At 41.8% G+C, this 22,179-nt stretch overlaps 3 protein-coding genes and 1 long non-coding RNA gene across 4 annotated transcripts in view; 1 reads left to right on the top strand and 3 right to left on the bottom strand.

Moving 5' to 3' along the window:
• LOC114643402 (zinc finger protein OZF-like) overlaps positions 1–22,179 on the bottom strand; it is a 719,868-nt gene that overhangs the window by 16,765 nt on the left and 680,924 nt on the right. The window lies entirely within an intron of this gene.
• LOC114642003 (zinc finger protein OZF) overlaps positions 1–22,179 on the bottom strand; it is a 1,360,360-nt gene that overhangs the window by 939,076 nt on the left and 399,105 nt on the right. The window lies entirely within an intron of this gene.
• Positions 1–22,179, bottom strand: part of LOC114642002 (zinc finger protein 239-like) — a 199,952-nt gene that overhangs the window by 16,670 nt on the left and 161,103 nt on the right. The window lies entirely within an intron of this gene.
• LOC127526414 (uncharacterized) lies at positions 17,243–19,111 on the top strand. The gene is made up of 2 exons (XR_007933976.1): positions 17,243–17,430; positions 18,986–19,111. It is a non-coding gene; the product is annotated as an uncharacterized LOC127526414 (long non-coding RNA).

The following is a 22,179-nucleotide window of genomic DNA, read 5'->3' as shown; positions in this document are numbered from 1 at the left end:
TTCAAATCATTCCACATAAGTGTGTCAAGAAACACTACAGGGGCTACTTTATGCCAACAGTAATAGGTCTGCGAATGTCTCACGCTGACTGTGGCAGCCAATTCAGAACTTTTCTTTCTTTTTATCTTTCTTGCTTCATAGTCATTCTGGTGTGTGTTCAGACCAAAGTGTGTGTGTATGTTTATTTACTTATTTATTTACCTTTTTAATTTTTTTTAAAGAATATATGTAACTTCTACCTTGTGACAAATAAAGTTCCAATAAGTCAATTCTAACTATTGCTGATCACTGGACTTTCTTAATCTGTTTGTTTAAATTGATGCACATGTTTTTAATTTTTTGGGTACAACTTCAGAAGAGTGACTTTGATACAACACGTATGTCACTTGAGCCAGTTAGTGAGGGAGGTCATGGTGGTCAGCTTAATAATTAGGGAGTTTGGTCGCAGGTGGACACACAGGTGACATCGCCGAGTGGAGGTGAGACTTGTGCTGGTATTTCTTAAGAGGGCAGCATTTAGTGTGTGAGGTGATTACTGTGCTGTGAGAAAGACATCCACCGTGTGGACTGACTGAGGGGGCAGGAGAGGTAAACATTTGAGATGGTGGTGGTTTTTAAATTGATTTTATGATCTTGGGTTTACTTTGTTTTGGGACGTAGATCTTGCCGATTGAGATCTAAAGCTGGTGCTGTGATTGTCTCAGTGAACACTGAAGAGGTAAATCATAGCCCTACTTAATAATTAATCCACAAATCGATTATCGAATAGCGATATGCTTTTTTTATGTTATGTTTAACACTGGCTGTTGTTGGCCTCTGTTTCCTCAAATTGTGATTATTTACTGAATTAATGTATTTACCAGCTTTCTGCTGGTCAGTTGAAGGTGGCATATGAAGTTGTAAATCAATCTGCATCACTTTCTCCTTAATCTTTGTCAAATGAGCTTGGACTGTAGGAATACCCGGTAAGTAATCAAAATGTAGAGTAGGAGGTGCAGGCGACGGTGTGACTGGACGATGTGAAGTACAAAATGAACTCGAATACGCGAAATGAACTGGAGACACACACACTGATGACTGAATAGAAAAGACACGCGGGCGACCAAAGGGATATTCACTCGAGTAAAGTTCGGAGCTGGGCTGGAGGTCGCGCTGCTCGCCCCTCACTTAAATCGTGTGCAGTAACTCTGCATTGAGCGAATGAGAACTTACACATCCATAAAACGGTATCTCCAAACCCCGAGCACTTATCTTTGTTTGTCTCTCTGTGTTCAAATTCTTAATGTGAAGACTTTTCAGCGAAACATCGCACTCTCAAATAACCTTTCAGTTTTTATATAACTTAACTAGCAAAATACCCACGCTTTGCAGCGGCGAAGTACTGCTTTAAATTTTAAATAATAAACTGAGGGAAAATATACCAATAATTATTTGTTAAGGATCTCTTTGTATACCACGTTGTCAGTTCGCCCCTCTGGTTGTAATATGACCAAGCTGTGCGCTGAGCTTACTCTTCAGCATACAACGTATAGTTGGCCATGTGAAAAGCAATCTTGCCTCAAATCAATGCCAACCTTTTGTAGGGTCTGTCCCTGAGACTTATTAATTGTCATTGTGAAGCAGAGCCTTACTGGAAATTGTAGGCGTTTGAATTGAAATGGGAGATCAGAGGGTATAACGGGGATGCGAGGAATAAAAACTCTCTCCCCTGAGCCACCGCCAGTAAAAATAGTTGCCTCAATTAGGTTCTTTTGCAGGCATGTGACCTGAAGTCTCGTGACATTACAAAGTTTTGGTAGCTGTAAGTTTCTCAGTAACATTATTGGTGCCCCAACCTTCAAAATTAGATTATGCTCAGGAGTGCCTAGAGGATTCAGAGTGTGGACCGAGCTGCAGGCTATGGACGTATATATGTACGTAAGTAGGATTCAGTTAGCGTTGGGAACCCACGTACCAAATTTCTTGAAGATGGGCCCATTAAGTAACAAAGACCGTTGGAAAGTTCAATATGGCAGCCGACAGTGGTGTCATACTACCGAAATAAGTACGTACATCGGTTTTGGTTAGCGCAGGGAAACCGCCTACCAAATTTCATGAAGATGGGCCATAAATAAGAAAGTTTAACATGGCAGACATTGTCGACCATTATGACCATTACGTGTAGAATTTCGAAATGAAGCCTGCTTAACTTTTGTAAGTATGCTGTAAGGAATGAGCCTGACAAATTTCAGCCTTCTACCTACACGGGAAGTTGGAGAATTAGTGATGAGTGAGTTAGTGAGGGCTTTGCCTTTTATTAGTATAGATGTATATGTGTATGTATATATATGTGTGTGTGTGTGTGTGTGTGTGTGTGTGTTTGTGTGTGTGTGTGTATATATATATATATGTATGTATATGTATCCCCTCCTTGAACTGCCACCTTATCGTGGTGGAGGGGTTTGCGTGTCCCAGTGATCCTAGGAGCTCTGTTGTCCTGGGTTTTATGCCCCTGGTAGGGCCACCCAAGGCAAACTGGTCCTAGGTGAGGGATGAGACAAAGTGCGGTTCAACAAAACCTCCGTGATGAATACAAAATTTGGACAGCGTTTTAACTCGCCCAGACGCGGGTCACCGGGGCCCCCCTCTGGAGCCAGGCCTGGAGGTGGGGCTCGATGGCGAGCACCCATGGGGGCTCGGCCGGGCACAGCCCAAAGAGGCAACGTGGGTCCCCCTTCCCATGGGCTCACCACCTATGGGAGGGGCCAAGGAGGTCGGGTGCAGTGTGAGTTGGGTAGTGGCTGAAGGTGGGGACCTTGGCGGTCCGATCCTCGGCTACAGAAGCTGGCTCTTGGGATGTGGAATGTCACCACTCCGAAGGGGAAGGTGCCTGAGCTTGTGCGTGAGGTCGAGAGGTTCCGGCTAGATATAGTCGGGCTCACCTCGGCGCACAGCTTGGACTCTGCAACCAATCTCCTTGAAAGGGGCTGGACTCTCTACCACTCTGGAGTAGCCCCCCGGTGAGAGGCGCCGAGCGGGTGTGGGCATACTTATTGCCCCCCGACTTGGAGCCTGTACATTGGGGTTTACCCGGTGGATGAGAGGGTAGCCTCCCTCAGCCTTCGGGTGGGGGGACGGGTCCTAACTGCTGTTTGTGCGTATGCACCGAACAGCAGTTCGGAGTACCCACCCTTTTTGGAGTCCATGGAGGGGGTGCTAGAGGGCATACCTTCTGGGGACTCCCTCGTACTGCTGGGAGACTTCAATGCTCACGTGTGCAATGACAGTGAGACTTGGAAGGGCGTGATTGGGAGGAATGGCCCCCCCGATCTGAACCCGAGCGGTGTTTTGTTACTGGACTTCTGTGCTCGTCACGGATTGTCCATAACAAACACCATGTTCAAGCATAGGGGTGTTCATATGTTCACTTGGCACCAGGACACCCTAGGCCTCAGTTCGATGATCGACTTTATGGTCATGTCTCCAGACTTGTGGTCACATGTCTTGGACACTCGGGTGAAGAGAGGGGCGGAGCTGTCAACTGATCACCACCTGGTGGTGAGTTGGCTTCGATCGTGGGGGAGGATGCCAGTCAGGCCTGGTAGGCCCAAACGTGTTGTGAGGGTCTGCTGGGAACGTCTGGCAGAGCCTCCTGTCAGAAGTAGCTTCAACTCCCACCTCCGGCAGAAGTTCGACCACATCCCGAGGGAGGTGGGGGACATTGAGTCCGAATGGGCCATGTTCCGTGCCTCTATTGTTGAGGCGGCTGACCAGAGCTGTGGCCGTAAGGTGGTCGGTGCCTGTCATGGCGGCAATCCCCGAACCCGTTGCTGGACACCGGCGGTGAGAGATGCCGTCAAGCTGAAGTAGGAGTCCTACAGGACCCTTTTGTCCTGTGGGACTCTGGAGGCAGCTGATAGGTACCGGCAGGCCAAGCGGAATACAGATTTGGTGGTTGCTGAGGCAAAAACTCGGGCGTGGGAAGAGTTTAGGGAGGCCATGGAGAACTACTTTCAGACGGCTTCGAGGAGATTCTGGTCCACTATCCGGCGTCTCAGGAGGGGGAAGCAGTGCAGTGTCAACACTGTATATGGTGGTGATGGTGCGCTGCTGACCTCGACTCGGGACGTTGTGGGTCGGTGGGGGGAGTACTTCGAAGACCTCCTCAATCCCACTAACATGCCTTCCAATGAGGAAGCAGAGCCTGGAGACTCAGAGGTGGGCTCCCCCATCTCTGTGACTGAGGTCACCGAGGTGGTCAAAAAACTCCTTGGTGGTAGGGCCCCGGGGGTGGATGAGATACACTCGGAGTTCCTCAAGGCTCTGGATGTTGTAGGGTTGACATGCCTCTGCAACATCGCATGGACATCAGGGCAGTGCCTCTGGATTGGCAGACTGGGGTAGTGGTCCCCCTCTTTAAGAAAGGGGACCGGAGGGTGTGTTCCAACTACAGAGGGATCACACTCCTCAGCCTCCCTGGAAAAGTCTATTCAGGGGTCCTGGAGAGGAGGGTCCGTCGGACAGTCGAGCCTCGGATTCAGGAGGAACGGTGTGGTTTTCGTCCTGGTTGCAGAGCAGTGGACCAGCTCTACATCCTTAGCAGGGTCCTGGAGGGTGCATGGGAGTTTGCCCAACCAGTCTACATGTGTTTTGTGGACTTGGAAAAGGCATTTGACCATGTTCCTCGGGGAATCCTGTGGGGGAACTCCGAGAGTATGGGGTACCGGACCCCCTGATAAGGGCTGTTTGGTCCCGGTACGATCGGTGCCAGAGCTTGGTCCGCATTGCCAGCAGTAAGTCGAACCCGTTTCCAGTGACAGTTGGACTCCGCCAGGGCTGCCCTTTGTCACCGATTCTATTCATAACTTTTATGGACAGAATTTCTAGGCGCAGCCAAGGTGTTGAGGGGGTCCGGTTTGGTGGACTCAGGATTGGGTCACTGCTTTTTGCAGATGATGTTGTCCCGTTTGCTTCATTCATTGCTTCTCTGGATCGGTTCGCAGCAGAGTGTGAAGAGGCTGGGATGGGAATCAGCACCTCCAAATCCGAGACCATGTTCCTCAGCTGGAAAAGGGTGGAGTGCCCTCTCAGGGTTTGTAGCGAGATCCTGCCCCAATTGGAGGAGTTCAAGTATCTCGGGGTCTTGTTCACGTGTAAGGGAAGAATGGAGCGTGAGATCGACAGGCGGATCGATGCGGCATCCGCAGTGATGCGGGCTCTGCATAGGTCTGTCGTGGTGAAAAAGGAGCTGAGCCGTAAGGCAAAGATCTCAGTTTACCAGTCGATCTATGTTCCTACCCTCACCTATGGTCATGAGCTATGGGTAGTGACCGAAAGAACGAGATCACGAATACAAGCGGCTGAAATGAGTTTCCTCCACAGGGTGCCTGGGCTTTCCCTTAAAGACAGGGTGAGAAGCTCAGTCATCCGGGAGGGGCTCAGAGTACAGCCGCTGCTCCTCCGCATCGAGAGGAGTCAGATGAGGTGGCTCGGGCATCTGATCAGGATGCTTCCTGGACGCCTCCCTGGTGAGGTGTTCCGGGCATGTCTAACCGGGAGGAGGCCCCGGGGAAGACCCAGGACACGCTGGAGGGACTATGTCTCTCGGCTGGCCTGGGAACGCCTTGGGATTCTCCCGGAAGAGCTAGAAGTGGCCGGGGAGAGGGAAGTCTGGGCATCTCTGCTCAAGCTGCTGCCCCCGCGACCCAACCTCGGATAAGCGGAAGAGGATGGATGGATATATATATATATATATATGTGTATGTATATATGTATGTATGTATATATATGCACTTTCTTACGCTTGTTTTATTTCCTTTATTGTACGTATAGTTCGTGGATACAGCTGACTCGAATTGCATGGGTTTGGCTTAATATTTACAGATTTTATGGACTCCACTTTACTGGGAACAGCTGAGTCTGTGGATCACGGGACGAGACCTACGAACATTTCTTTGTACCTGGCGGTCTAGCACCTCGGGATGATCCGTCTCCGTGATTATATTCGCTCTGCTGATCTGCTCCCGTTTCATCTTATAGTACTCTACGACCGGGAACTGATCTGATGTTCATACTAACCTGGCTTATGGTTCCGGGGCGATCACGCCTGAAATTACCAAACATTGCTGTTTATGGCTGTGTATTGGAACCTCCAAATCCTGCTTCCTCCTCCTGCTGTGCTTTCTGCTGCTTGCTATCGCCGCTCACCTACGCTACCACACCCGCCTGTCCTACCGGCTCCATTGTGCTGCAGAGCCGGCCCTAGACAATTTTGGGCCCGAAGCAAACAGATACTGAGGGTCCCGTAAGGGGCCTGACCCCTGCAGCTACGGGGTCCGGGGTAGAGCCCCGGCCGCCAAGCGATTTCCTGCATTGTGAGCTGCAGAAATGCATTTTCCCGGCCTCTACAACCATCATTTTTGGATGATTTCCCAGCCGTGAAGGTGGCAACAGGCGCGCGGGCCTGAGTGAAGCGTAATGAAGATTGGAGTGCCGAGTGGAGATGTCCACGTGGAGTAATTAGGTGATGGAATATGATGCCTATGAACTATATATATAAAAAAATTAGTAATAGAGGTTGGAGTCTTTTGCTCCATTGGGCCCTCCACAGCAGCCTCGCATCACAGGAAAAAAAAAAAAACCCTTGGACACAGTAGGCCCGAATCGGTTGCTTCTTTTGCTTCGCCCTAAGGCTGGCTCTGTGTGCTGTGCTGCTTCTACACTGTGATCAGCTAAGTATCACTCACTATTTTAGCGCTTTGAGTACTGAGAAAAGCGCTATATAAATGTAATGAATTATTATTATTTATTATTAAACACTAAAGTACAAAAACGAAGTAGAAAGTAACACTAAACCGCAACACCGCCGGGAACACCGGCACACCGTGTCTACTAAACACTAAGAAACACTAAAGGAAAAAATACTATTCAGTAAGTACCGCGTCTATTAAACAGTAAATCAGTAAAGGAGAAAGGACTAACCGCGTCAGCTGTGGAGCTCAGCTCGGAGCGAAATGAAGTGAATGAAATGAGGTGAATGGGAGGGGAGATGATCACGTGACTCCCCCACCTGCCTTAACTCTCCATCCCTCCACAAACATAGTCTCTCGGATCCCAACTCTCCTTTCGCACACCGCATCTACTAAACACTAAGAAACACTAAGTTAAAAACACTAAAGGAAAAAATACTATTCAGTAAGCACCGCGTCTACTAAACAGTAAAAGAGAAAGGACTAAACACTATGGAAAAAGAACGGCATGACCGCGTCAGCTGCGGAGCTCAGCTCAGAGCGAAATGAAGTGAATGAAATGAAGGGAATGGGAGGTCAGATGATCACGTGACTCCAACACCCGCCTTAACTCTCCGTCTCTCCACAAACACAGCCACATGGATCCCAACTCTCCTTTATATGTATAGATATGAATCTATGAATCAATTTACACTAATCGTTATACTTTAATAATTGTTGTAATGTTAATTTACCCATTCCTAGAGATTTAAAATGTTGAACTTGATGTAATTTACATGCCACGTGCCCTAATAATACACGGTCTACAGTCTCTAGCTGATTATGTGATCTACACACTCCAGACTGGTGCTGCCTTGTCATAAATTGTGTATAATTAAACCTAATATGCCCAATCCCGATGCGTGGTAATATCGTTTCTTCTCTTCTTGTTCTGCCCCCTTTTCCTATTAATCTCACTCTGCTTTCTACTCTGTACATATGCCTTCCCTTACTGTCAGTGTCCCACATGGTTTGCCACATCTCTTCGATTTTCAGTCGTGTCAGACTGTTAATTTAGGATTTACTGAATGTTAATTCTAATTCAATAATATAAGATGTTTAGTTGGTTTTATTTCCAAATCATCAACAATTTTGTTTCCTTTGACTCCTTTATGTGCCGGGACCCATAAAAAGCTAGCATATCAACTCAGATTCTCTAACTGATATAATATTTGAAGTACTGTGGCAGGTCAGTTTGAATTCACTCTGCTACACCACAAATTTCAAAGATGTCCACCCAGAGCACATCAGAGAGGCTGAGAGACACGGCGTAGATCAGTCACTGGCACACAGACAGGTGAGCGCTGTTAGTATTCACTGATCCAAACTCTGTAGTTGAAATACTGTACTGTGGTTGTAAAGTGTAATGTGACTAAAAGAACGTGCTGCACAACTAAATACAGCTGTCATTCAACACGAAACAGCACCTGGACATCACTTTACATGACTTGTGGTGAAAAGAAAACCCGGCAAGTTTTATGGAGGTTGACATTAAAGGTCCACTTGAGTGCTAAAGCTAAAGAGCAGTGCAGATTAACACATCTGGACATACTTTAAAAGCATCTGCCTTTACCAGTAACATCCCTCCCTCGTGAACTCATCTTCGAGGTCCGAATAGGCGATAAAAGTCATCTTAGTCACAGCACAGTATAATAACAAAACATTTCCTTAAATAAAAATGATGTTCTCCTGTCTGTACTATTCCTAACCAATCTTCCTGTTACAGGAGCACAATACCAGTCACCAACACAATTACCGTGTACCATACCCCCCAATCAATCAATGAAAGAACAAATTCAAAGTGATTACTTTAATATTTAATCATTTAAACCCATCAACCTGCAATGATTAGCCACAGCAACAATTGAAGTTGATCGGTCAAAAGTTTTGATTTGTTACTCATGTGAAACAAGAGGCATTTACTTTTGATAAATCTTTACAAATCAATGAAAAGAGGCAAAGGGGTGGGGGGGTATTTATGAGAAGAGAGCATTAAAGTGAGGGAGGAGTTGTGACCCGTAATACTAAAGCTCTTCTTTGCAGTATTAAGCATTCTACCAGTCAGCATTTATAAGAGGTATAATTTAGAGTTGTGTTTCTTCACCTCAAGTATTATTAAGGGACAATCATTTAAAATGTATCGATGACCTATAAACATTCATTTCGCCTGACATTTCCATCATGCATAGTTCAAATGAAGCTTGATGGATAAGGGCTTGAAATGCCAAGTGGACAAGAGCAGTAGAAATTAGCACCTCGTGGTTTGAAGCACTAAGCAGACATGTGCAGTTCAAAGCCATATAGTGCCGTACAGCACTTTGTTACAAAGCTACCAAACATTTGATATTTAACCCTCTAATGATATTTTCTAATTTGTATTGATATTACACGCTTCGGTTGAGTTCACTGACAGACTGAAGTGACAATTCAGCTAGTTGCTGGCAACCAATATTCTGTGGTACCCGGCGGGGGTTCATGCCCGGCCAGGATGCCCAGGAAGACAGGAGGAGGGCTCATGCCTCCTCCAGACCACGAGGGGGCGACCGCCCTGGTTCTATTGGGGGCCATGGGTACAGAGCTTGGAAGCTCAATCCTGTAGGGGCCCGTGGTCACCGCCAGGGGGCGCCCCAATGCCTTGGGAGCCCTGGACAGCAGCACTTCCGCCACACCTGGAAGTGCTGGGAGGAAGAGGATTGGGGACACCCGGAGGACTTCCAGGTACACAGCCAGAGCTTCCGCCACACAGGGTTGTGAGACTCCTCGGGAAGCACCTGGAGTCCATCCGGGGTGTATAAAAGGAGCCGCCTCCCTCCAGTCATTGGCAAGAGTCGGGTGGAAATATTACGGCGCTCAGAGGAGAGGAGTGGAGGCGGACCAGAGACTGAAGGCATTGTGTTGTGTGGCCAAGGACTTCAGGGGTGATTGGTGCTGCGGCACTGGATTTGTGCACTTGGACAACTGTAAATATACATAATACACGTGTGTGTGGTGAAACCATCATGTCTACCTGTCTGTGTCCAGGCTGTTCCCCACAATTCGTTATTGGTTTGCAGTAATTTACAGTGGGGCAAAAAGTATTTAGTCAGCCACCAATTGTGCAAGTTCTCCCACTTAAAAAGATGAGAGAGACCTGTAATTTTCATCATAGGTATACCTCAACTATGAGAGACAAAATGAGAAAAAAAATCCAGAAAATCACATTGTCTGATTTTTAAAGAATTTATTTGCAAATTATGGTGGAAAATAAGTATTTGGTCACCTACAAACAAGCAAGATTTCTGGCTCTCACAGACCTGTAACTTCTTCTGTAAGAGGCTCCTCTGTCCTCCACTCGTTACCTGTATTAATGGCACCTGTTTGAGCTCGTTATCAATATAAAAGACACCTGTCCACAACCTCAAACAGTCACACTCCAAACTCCACTATGGCCAAGACCAAAGAGCTGTCAAAGAAACAAAATTGTAGACCTGCACCAGGCTGGGAAGACTGAATCTGGAATAGGTAAGCAGCTTGGTGTGAAGAAATCAACTGTGGGAGCAATTATTAGAAAATGGAAGACATACAAGACCACTGATAATCTCCCTCGATCTGGAGCTCCACGCAAGGTCTCACCCTGTGGGGTCAAAATGATCACAAGAACGGTGAGCAAAAATCCCAGAACCACACGGGGGGACCTAGTGAATGACCTGCAGAGAGCTGGGACCAAAGTAACAAAGGCTACCATCAGTAACACACTACACCACCAGGGACTCAAATCCTGCAGTTCCCCTGCTTAAGCCAGTACATGTGCAGGCCCGTCTGAAGTTTGCTAGAGAGCATTCGGATGATCCAGAAGAGGATTGGGAGAATGTCATATGGTCAGATGAAACCAAAATAGGACTTTTTGGTAAAAACTCTACTCGTCGTGTTTGGAGGAGAGAGAATGCTGAGTTGCATCCAAAGAACACCATACCTACTGTAAAGCATGGGGGTGGAAACATCATGCTTTGGGGCAGTTTTTCTGCAAAGGGACCAGGACGACTGATCCGTGTAAAGGAAAGAATGAATGGGGCCATGTATCGTCAGATTTTGAAAGAAAACCTCCTTCCATCAGCAAGGGCATTGAAGATGAAACGTGGCTGGGTCTTTCAGCATGACAATGATCCCAAACACACCGCCCAGGTAACAAAGGAGTGGCTTTGTAAGAAGCATTTCAAGGTCCTGGAGTGGCCTAGCCAGTCTCCAGATCTCAACCCCATAGAAAATGTTTGGATGAAGTTGAAAGTCCGTGTTGCCCAGCGACAGCCCCAAAACATCACTGCTCTAGAGGAGATCTGCACGGAGGAATGGGCCAAAATTCCAGCAACAGTGTGTCAAAACCTTGTGAAGACTTACAGAAAACGTTTGACCTCTGTCATTGCCAACAAAGGCTGTATAACGAAGTATTGAGATAAACTTTTGTTATTGACCAAATACTTTTTTTCCACCATAATTTGCAAATAAATTCTTCAAAAATCAGACAATGTGATTTTCTGGATTTTTTTTTCTCATTTTGTCTCTCATAGTTGAGGTATACCTATGATGAAAATTACAGGCCTCTCTCATCTTTTTAAGTGGGAGAACTTGCACATTTGGTGGCTGACTAAATACTTTTTTGGCCCACTGTTGTTTGTCTGATACTTTAGGTCAAAGATGTATTATTTTATTTTACATTATATATTACACATATTACGAGTTTCACTGTAAAATGTATTAAATTTTGTATCTGAGTAGATGGAGACACTGATGTCATTAGAAATGAGGGCTGGCCTCAGTACAACAGGTTGGAGTAAGAAATATGGGTGAGATAAAATGCAAACGACAGTAGACACGATCAGATGTCTGGCCACGGGAGGTGCCGCTATTAACTCCACAGTGGTACAACTTTGCTTTTGTAAACTCTCCTTTCCAAATATCGAAGTAAGTAAATATCTTCAAATGTAATCTGAATTTAGAAAGTACATTAATTCATGTTGCTGTGGTTTGTAAACAAAATTAAATACATACACTAAGTCACAACATTACATACAAATACACCTTTTAAATACTCTGCATGTGTAAGTTTAACAAACATTTGAACCTCTTTATATCAAATTATCTATAATAGACTTACTTTTCCGCAAGTATGCACAGCATTAATGGCTCAAGTGATATCAGCAAAGGACAAACTATTCTCACAATATGCAGGAAGTAAACAAAGGAATGAATGACGTATAAAGCCTGAACTATCACCCGGAAATGTGTGTAGTACTAGGGTGTTGTACCGTGTTAGCCATTATGAATGTAGAGAAAAGCCAAGCAAAATGACACCTTTTATTGGCTAACTAAAAAGATTACAATATGCAAGCTTTTGAGGCAACTCAGGCCCCTTCTTCAGGCAGATTACATCTTGCCTGAAGAAGGGGCCCGAGTTGCCTCGAAACCTTGCATATTGTAATCTTTTTAGTTAGCCAATAAAAGGTGTCATTTTGCTTGGCTTTCCGGAAATATGTGAAAGAAAAGTTCTAGAAGTGTTTCTAAAATTCTGCCATTAGAGGTCGCAATTTAACCTGACAAAGGACTTTCTGACAGTCATATTGAATTTATTTTTTAGATAAACGTAACATAAACTACTGACCAGTATGCTTAAATGTGTGTTTTAATTTCTGATCGCTGTACGGCACTTCCCTTTAAGGACAAATCACAATCAATTGTTTCAGCCAAGCAGCGCCTTCCAACCATCCAACATGACAGTGTGAACCTTCATTGTTATAGATGAGCGCTTCATTGAAGTATTGTTTAAAGTTACTGTTTAGTGTAACAGATGGCTTGCTTAATTTTTAAATCAATTTGGAAATGCACATACTTACCTCTTAAATAATATAGTGCATTGCTAACATTTACAGTGTTCATTTTTGAAAGTTGTAATTTTTACTCGTCCCTGTTATTATGCTTTATAATTCCTCAGGGTCGCATAATATTCATCACTACTCACGAGTTCCATTGAGATTCTGCTTCTTATTCTGTAAATGAAAACATTTTAAAGGGACAGTTTATTGAACTGACTGTAGCAGACTTTTGATCTTCTTAACAATTCTGTAATTTTTGTGATACTGACAATAATTATTAGATGAAAAAATCATTGACTCTGTGAGTTTGTGTGGACTGTGTTGTAATTGTTTTCGTGACATCATTTCAGTACAGAGAGTGTGTGACGTTAACAATGTATTCACTCCCAAACGATAACTCAAAAAGTGGGGCGAACATGGAGGATGACCTCCCCAGGTATCTTAGGTACGACTGCGGGTGCCTGAAGGATGATGGGAGGAGTTCCGACCTCAGAAGACCTGGCTGCGCTGTGCGGATATCTATATTTTAGATGATTGTAACAGGAACCTTTTTAAAATCCCTCTTCAAGGTCAAATTCTGTATGTCAGAGTATACTTACAATTTGGGTACTTTTCTAGAAGAGGCCCTGCTAATTTCCGCATGACATCACGTCGCATTTCTCAATGTCGTGGTATTGTCTATTAAATAGATCATATCGTTATATTTTGATAAAGTCTGGGTGTTATCTTGTAAAAGTTAAGTTGAATACTGTAATGAGAAAATCCAGTGTATGTTAACATTATATTTGTTAAATTTGCGCACAAGTTTATACTGTCCACAGATAACGGTAACAGCATTTGACGTAAACAGCACTGCGTTAAATTTTTGTTTTGCTGATCGGACATAAAACCGCAGTGAAAAGGCACAAGGTGAGCAGACAGTACCGTGCCGTCCTGAACAGGTGCTCGTTGCTGCTGTTCTTCTACGCAGTCCGACTGACTGCCAAAATGGAAGATTAAGACTTTTAAAACTAAAGGAAAATAAGGAGGACTTTTACAAGAAAGTGACGGAGATTTTTGTGGAGAAGGTTAGGCGCATGGACTTCATGTACAAATAAAGGTAAGACCATAAACGGTTTTCAATTTTATAAAAATAAAAATAGGATCAGACTAAGAAAAAAAAATCCAATATTTAAAAACTCAGTTTTAACCTTAAATAATACATTATTTTATTTTTCTTGTTGTCCTTTTTGTTGAATAGTCTCTAGTAAAATTGAAAGCATCAGAGTTAAAAGCTTTTAAAAACAACAGACTATTTCAATTAAGGACACAATTGAAATCCTTTTTTTTGTACACTCTATACGTTCATTTGTATGGATTGTGGAACTTCAAAGGCAAATTTAGAACACATGGAGGGTGAGGAGCAAATGTGGTCTCTCTGCTCTCTCGTCGCTATAAATGTCACGTTCCATCTTAGCCAAATATGTTCCTTATATGTGTGATATGTGTGAGTAAAGAGTGCTGATGAGATAAGAAACATAACCAGTAGTTAATGTACATTATGGACTACTCTTTTGGGTTAATACATTTGTAAATCTCACTCTGAAGGAGTCAGTGCTTCACCAGCCATGAACCTCACCGCACGTCACTGTACTGTTGATGGCACTGATGCTGTTTTGAAGACATTTGTAATGAGTTCCGCAGCACACACTTTTACTTGCATTGGATTTTGGAAATCAACAATACGTATCGGCTACAGATCTGAAAATCATTGACTACTAAAAACGTTTAATGAGGAGGGTCTTGCGCACATGCTGTACTGTTGTGAAGACCATTGGCTTTGTTAAAATTAACATGAGGTGTATCTCAGCCTCTCTGACATGATCGACATTGGGTAGAAGAGAAGCTGCACTGTTACAATACACGTGCTGCCTTAAGACAAATATGCTCATCACTTTACGTAGACTAGACTCCACTAGGGGTGAGCGGTATGACCAAAATTCTACATCACGGTATTTTTCTAAATTATCCCGGTTTCACGGTATTGGACAGTATTTTTTTCCTATGCATGAGTGGATGTTAACCACATTTTCCACTGCAATTACTGCAGTAGACTGGCTAAGAATAACCTATTCCACTGTTATGAGAATTGTACATTGTACAAAAAAACATTTTAATGTGCACACAAGTATTAATCCAGGTTTGATTAAAAAAGAGCCCCCGTGCAACACCTCTGTGGTTAGCGGTGTAGCAGTGAAAAAGGTCCCCACTTGAACAGTTTCCCGCTGCGTCATGTTCCGAACGTCGTTCAGCAATTTAAACCGGTGTTGCGGTATAAGAAAATCCATATCATAACAAAAATAAAAATCGGTTTTCGGTATGAACCGGTATACCACCCAGCACTAGACTCCACACCAAGAAACGTGGTATCAGGTAGGAATCTATAATACTGTCTCTTGAATGTATTTATTAGCTTCTAGACAAGTAGAGTTTTTTTATCTATTTTTTTATTTTATTGAAATCACATAACATTCCATACAAATAGATCAATTTTTACAAAAATAGGATTGAAAACAAATCAACCCCGACCCCTGACAAAGACAGCATGGCCAGAAGTAAAACTTAGAGCTAGTAAAAATAAGTAAATAGATGAATTAATAAGTGAATACAGATAAATGGAGAAGAAAAAGAAAACTGGAGAGAATCTGCTTCCTCAGTGCTTTAAGAGCTTATTCTGAAGTGTTATTGATTAGATCCTGCCACGTTTGTAAAAAGTTCTGCACAGATCCTCTAAGTGAGAGTTAGATTTTTTTTTAAATTTCATATAGTATAAAACATCAGTTACCCACAAAAAAAAAAAAAAAAAATTATCTATTTTGTTTTATCTGTGCTCCAAGCACTAGCCCTGCCTATGGGAACCGCAAGATTCGAGCACGTTGGAACACCACGCTGATGTAGGAGGGCCACTGCTTTTACTTTTTCACCCAAAGAAGATTGTGGGCCTGGTTGACTAATAGGACATGTCACTACCCGATCTGCGGTGCCTGCCTGATTTACAGGCGCATGCGCACAAAGACAACCCGACCCACGCGTGCGTGCGCACACATGCGCAGAGATTTACTATTACGACCCTGCCCGATCTGCGTTTTTTTACTTTGTGACATGAGTCCACATCTGATTTGTCTCACGTATGCGCTCTCTTTTTAAATAAAATTCATTTCACGATGGTGCCTGATTTGTTCTACGTATGCCTCATGTTTTACAACACACGTCAGGTTTAAATTGTACTTGCGAGTCATTTTTGTGTTGCCGTTTATCTCCATCTGTAAGTGAACTTCTTACTGGAAAAGATGGCAACTTTTCAATTTTATAACTTCTTGGAAGAATATTTTAACTCCATTCAAATGAAGAGGGAGTGAAATGAAATGCGACACATGTCTGTGAACTTTATAATGGATATGTATATGCTTTTTGTAAGTACTTCGTATTGATGAAAAAGGCAATAAGGATTTTCATTTTTAGCTGCAATATGACATTTGTAATCTCGTGGTTTAAATGTGAAAGTTACAGCATTTTCCGTATTTGGGTTAATGGATGTATTTTTTTCGTAACACCCTATCAGCATTTGGTGGTGTGTTTCTTTTAACATTTGTTCACATTTTTTATCTTAAAGAGCAAACGGCAAGCTAATAATTAAGCAAAACAATATAATCGAGGTGTCGAATTCGTAATAGAATTAGGAGTGTACGACTGACACTCGACCGGTGTAAAGTGTGCCCTCCAAAACCATCAGTATTTTTTATTATGTTCATATCCGATTACATCAATACAAGAGTATATCCATAATAAAGTTAACAAATATATAATAATGAAGGCTACATTAAATACAAGAGTAGCAACAGTTAAGTTATTACAAGAAAGCGAGATGCAGATAATAGCATTATACATTTTTAATGAAGCAGATCAGAATCTTACATGTTTTAATTATTTTAGTGTGTTTTCCGTTTTTAAAAGCTATTTCTAGCATATTAATGTCCATACAGAAAGATGTAACAGAGGGCCTGACATTCTGAACTTTTCACTTATAAAAAGGAAATTTATGAAGCAAGGAAACCATAGTTACTACATTTTCTAACATTTAGTCTTCAAAATTGTATACAGAAGATCAAGAATTAAACAGTGAGATATTGTTTTGTCATTCAAGACAGTAACAGAAATAAATCTTTATAAAACATTTTGGAATAGGAGCAGAAGTAAAAGAAATGTGAGAGAGGATGTGTCTTCATTTGTACCTAAACTACATTTTGGCGATATATTAATGTCATACTTATGAATTAATTTGTTAGTTAGGTACTATTTACTCATAATTTTGAAATGGATTTCTTTATCCTTGTTTGGTAGAAAAAAATAATATGGCAGAAAACAGGCAATGTCAAAATTTATGATGTCCAAAGCCATCAGAGAAGTGTGGTGTGCGTCTGATGTGGCACAATGACAGGCTGGGCACCTGCTGTTGTCATTTGTCATTAACTTATAATTTAAGTTGTTGGTTTAAGAGGAGTACACACACACACAAACACATTTAACTAAATATAATGGAGAAGGCTTGCTTGCTCCTTAGAAATAACTTTTCTTATTGCTGCAGTGAGAAGTACAATGCCTCTTCATTGTATTTTTTTTCTTACCCTACAGGATTCTCGGTGGTAACCAGCCTTCCATGTGGCTGAACAGATGCCAGTGTACCCGCATTCTGAGACACAACTGGATGCTCTCTTTTGCTTTTAAGATTTCCAATTCGAGATGATGTGCAGTTCATGTTAGATTTGTTATTTCTACAGGTAAGACTACCAAGGCTATATTTTGCTGCCTTGAATACTGTACTGTATGCTTGCTCATTCTGTCCAGTAACTAGCACGGCTTTTTAATTTTAGACAGGAAAGCCTCACAGTGTGAATCCTCACAAACTATACAGCGATGTTGTTCCGTTTTGCAAAATAACATTTACAGTGGGCCCTTGACTTACGAACTCAATTCGTTCGCGAGGGCTGGTTGTAACTCAAGTTGGTTGTAAGTCAAGACTATTTTTCCCATAAGAAATAATGGAAATACCCATAATGCGTTCCGAACCTCCCACTGCAACACTTACTTAACCTTTTCATAATAAAAAAGGGTTGTATAATGTGCATAATTTACCAAAACACCAATAATTTTTCTAATGTACTAACCAAAAAGTAATAAAAAGTGCCTAGCCTATCAGAAACAACAACTTCATACTGTACTCACCATTTAATTTGACATCTTTGGGCTGCAGGAAGGGAGGAGGGATGATAATGAAACTGAAGGCTTTGTTTAACTTGCGCTCAGGCATTTGCAATCATTTCAATAGCTTCTTTTGCGTTAATTTTAATCTCCTCCTGCCTACAAGTTATTCTGACGAGAATTTTTCTGAGCATTTCCTTGCGATGATACAAGGAACTGTTTCTGAACTCTTCTGAGACCCCATCCCCCCCAACTCCCCACTCAATGGGAACGACATGCTGAAGTGCGTCCTGAAGCGCAATTGCCGCGACTGTGGAAGCTTGCTTGTCCATTGTCGGGCAGGGATATCACATGCATATCACCCATCGATATCTTTTCTGTTTGCTTTGGCTGAGAGACTCAGCACAGCTTTAAGCCGGCTGTTGCCCCAGCAACAGATAAACAGTCTTCCATACGGAGTTTGGACTTTGGCATGTCTTCTAGTTGGGGAGGTCCCAAGAGAGTTTACAAACCTGACATTTTATTGAATGAGTGCCGCATTAATAGGAATGTTTCTGTTTGTTTACAATCGCGCAAGCGGATACATGTGACCGCATTCAGGTCGTAACGCAAGATGTTGGTCGTAAATCAAAATAAAAATTTTGGTCGTAAATCAAGTTGTTCGCATGTCAAGCCGGTCGTATATCAAGGGTCGACTGTATTTTAAGTTACTGTGCTTTGTTGTTGGATTTTGAAAGAACCAAGACTTAATTTTAAGTTAAAACAAAACTAAGGCAGGAGAGAAAAACAAATTTGTTTTCATGTAAGTAATGACACCTGAGCACATCACATTAGAAGTTCAGATATACAGAGATTATAACACAATGTCTACTGTATGCGTTATGTAGAAGAAAAAAAAATGATGCTACATATAATTACAATTAAGTTGGGGTTCTTTCAAAATCCAACAAAAAACCACAGTAATTATTATTATTAGTTAGACTTTAAGCAGAACTTTATCTATTGTGATGTTTAATTTGGTAATAATTGATCTGCAGGTGTACCAAGGAAGGAGGCACAACAAGAAGTAAGGGTACACTTTATTAATGTTTGAACTCCATGAGTGAATATCTACTGTGTTTATGTTTTTCACAGTTACAGTGAAGTAGAAGAGTCTGGCCGTGTTATGGGGCAGCAGTTAAAGAAGAAGGAAGGAGAGATGGGTGCCATGTTGAAGTAGTGGGTGACCCTTCTGCCTGGCACTTCTAGAATCCTCCATCTCGACCTCTGCTCTGACCTGCTGTGCTTTTGCTAAGTGATCACGAGGTATTGGCCTATTTTGTTTTTTTTTCCCCAACTTCAGGCAACTGTCTCAATCTCATTGCACTGGCTGCCTGTCTCACATAGAATTGATTTCAATATTACACCACAAAAGGTGCTTCGTTTATTTTGCAGGATGAATATTTTCAATATGGTGAACTAATGTGAAACTAAAATGAATATACCATAAAGTCAAGTTTTGTTTTTTTTAATTATCAAATGAAACACAATAAAATACAAAACTCTCGTAGAGGATATAAATCTAACATTCAAAAAAGTATAAACATTTACAGTACAGGGGGGGCTAGATAAATTTCAAAGTATATTGCAAGATAACAAATAGGGAGCACAGGCCAAAAGACACAGGAGGCATAAATCAAAACAGTAATAAATGAGACATGTTATTATAAGTCCTTCTTACAGATTTGCTGGATTTCAGTTTCTTAAGTGATAGGAGGTATTGTTTCAAATCTTTTATGAAATATGTAAAAGATGGTTTGCTATTTCTCCACTTACTACAGTGTATATGGTATTTACCTAAGAGAATGACAATGTTAATCATATCAGAGACAGATGGATATCAGTTATCCATGTAGAACATAATATGAGACAAGTCAAACTGTGGGATGTCATTAACCTTGAGTGATAACCAGCTGTGTATTTCTAACCAAAATATGGCCGAAACAGGACATGAAAAGAACAAGTGTTGTAATGTTTCACAAGTTGAATCACAAAAAGAACACAGGTCCACCTCAAATTTAAATCTTCTTTTTCTTTTAATTATCTTGAAATGTGTTTCTTTAATTTTTGGGGAAACAGGCCACTTAACAAATTTAGAAAAAGCCTTTTCCAGAATTGAATGATCCCCATTAAAAACTTGCAAATGCTTTCCTGAGTTAAAATCATGGAAAAGAATGGATTCAAAATTTGCTCTAATAACTTTATTATTACATTTACAATCATTTAGATTACTATTACCAATTTTTAAGTTTGGCAACGCTGGCTTGACTTCTGAATATAACAAGATGTTGTAGATTAACTGTCTTAATGCCAATGGGATTGCGTGAAGAATGTTAAATGAGGTTGTACTCAAAAAGAATACAGAAAGGTTTGTCATGCAATCCGTAATGTCAAGTTGTGAATCGGCATACACAGTTCAGATCGAGTTGTGCCGTAAAGTGGATTTTCTTGTTTTTTTCATTAAGCGCATGTGGTGTGTGTCACTACCTGGTTTCTGTTGCCGGTCCGATCCGCATTTGTGTGTGTGAGTATTGAAAGGCTATGTCATCGCACACTTTACGGTGCTGCCCAATCTGTTTAATGCATGTGTTAACACTTTACGGCTTGCTAGGCTTTTAATACGCCTGCACGCGCAAATCACGCAGGCAGGCAGATCGGGTAGCGACAGGGAAGCCTTAGACTTTGAATCAATGGTTGGAACTTTTAAGATTAACTGGCTCAGAGCTTGTTTGTCACAATCTGATTCCATGTGGTTTCATATACGCAGATGTATTTTTAAAAAATTAGGAGGAATTGAGTTTCTATTAAAATGCCACTTTGAGATTAGCAAAATTCCTGGTAAATTATCCAGTTTCCACAAACAGATCCTTTCTTTCTGGAAAATGATTTTTACACACAACCTTTCTCCCCACATGTCTACCCTATTGAACAACAGAGTGGTAACAGTTAATAGAAAGTCATTATTTAATAGAAACTGGTTTGAGAGGGATATCTTGTTTGTAACTGATTTGTTGGACTCAGACTGTAATCTGCTAGATTATGTGTCCTTTTTGAAGAAATTTAAATTAGGTTGTACTCAAAAAGAATACAGGCAGGTTTGTCACGCAATCCCATTGGCAATAAAGTTAAATTAAACTAAAGAAAAACATTTCAAGATAATTAACAAAATATACCGGGTGGCAGAATTTTTAAAAAGAACATTTAAATTTGAGGTGGACCTGTGTTCTTTGTGATTCAACTTGTGAAACATTACACCACTTGTTCTTTTCATGTCCTGTTTCGGTCAAATTTTGGTTAGAAATACACAGCTGATTATCACTCAAGGTTAATGATAGCCCACAGTTTGACTTGTCTCATGTTATGTTCTACATGGATAACTTATCCATCTGTCTCTGATATGATTAACATTGTCATTCTCTTAGGTAAATATCATATACACTGGAGAAATAGCAAACCATCTTTTACATGGTTCATAAATGATTTGAAACAATACTTCCTATCAGTTAAGAAACTGAAATCCAGCAAATCTGTAAGAAGAATTTATGATAACATGTCTAATTTTATACTGTTTTCATTTATGCCTCCTGTGTCTTTTGTTATCTTGCATATACAGTGAAATTCATTGTGATTGTTGTTTATACTTTTTTGAATGTTGAATGTATATCATCTACGAGAGTTTTGTATTGTATTGTATTTCATTGATAATAAAAAACAAAAAAAAAAGGGTAGCGACAGGCTTCAGTAGCCGTCGCCCTGGATGACGTCAGCCGTACGCGACCATAGCTACACGTGACAGTTTCCTAAACAGTTGAAGGCGAAATTAAAACGTCGACTATGCGCCGGGAAACTTAACAGCTGTTCTATCTAAACACGCCATCTATCGAGGAGGTCAGTCAAGGATTACTATGCATGTTCACAACCTTCTGATTTCAAATACTTAGGGATGGGCGGAGGATCAAAAGACTTGTGATTTATGCGTTTCAACTCCATCAGCGCGCAGGACTCTTATCGCGAGTTCACAGCATGGAAGCACAAATAAATTATTAAAGGAGCCACAGCGAATCCCCCAAGTCACGTTAATGCGACGATGACTGTTGAAACAGAACTGGCGACAGTCGTCTAGTCGTTAAATGAAAATAACAACAACAACAACATTTATTTATATAGCACATTTTCATACAAAAAGTAGCTCAAAGTGCTTTACATAATGAAGAAAAGAAGAATAAAAGACAAATAAGAAATTAAAATAAGACAACCTTAGTTAACATAAAAAGGAGTAAGGTCCGATG

This window comes from Erpetoichthys calabaricus, assembly GCF_900747795.2.
Source record: "Erpetoichthys calabaricus chromosome 1 unlocalized genomic scaffold, fErpCal1.3 SUPER_1_unloc_27, whole genome shotgun sequence".
Lineage (NCBI taxonomy): Eukaryota > Metazoa > Chordata > Cladistia > Polypteriformes > Polypteridae > Erpetoichthys > Erpetoichthys calabaricus.
This window is presented reverse-complemented; position numbering and strand designations above follow the sequence as displayed.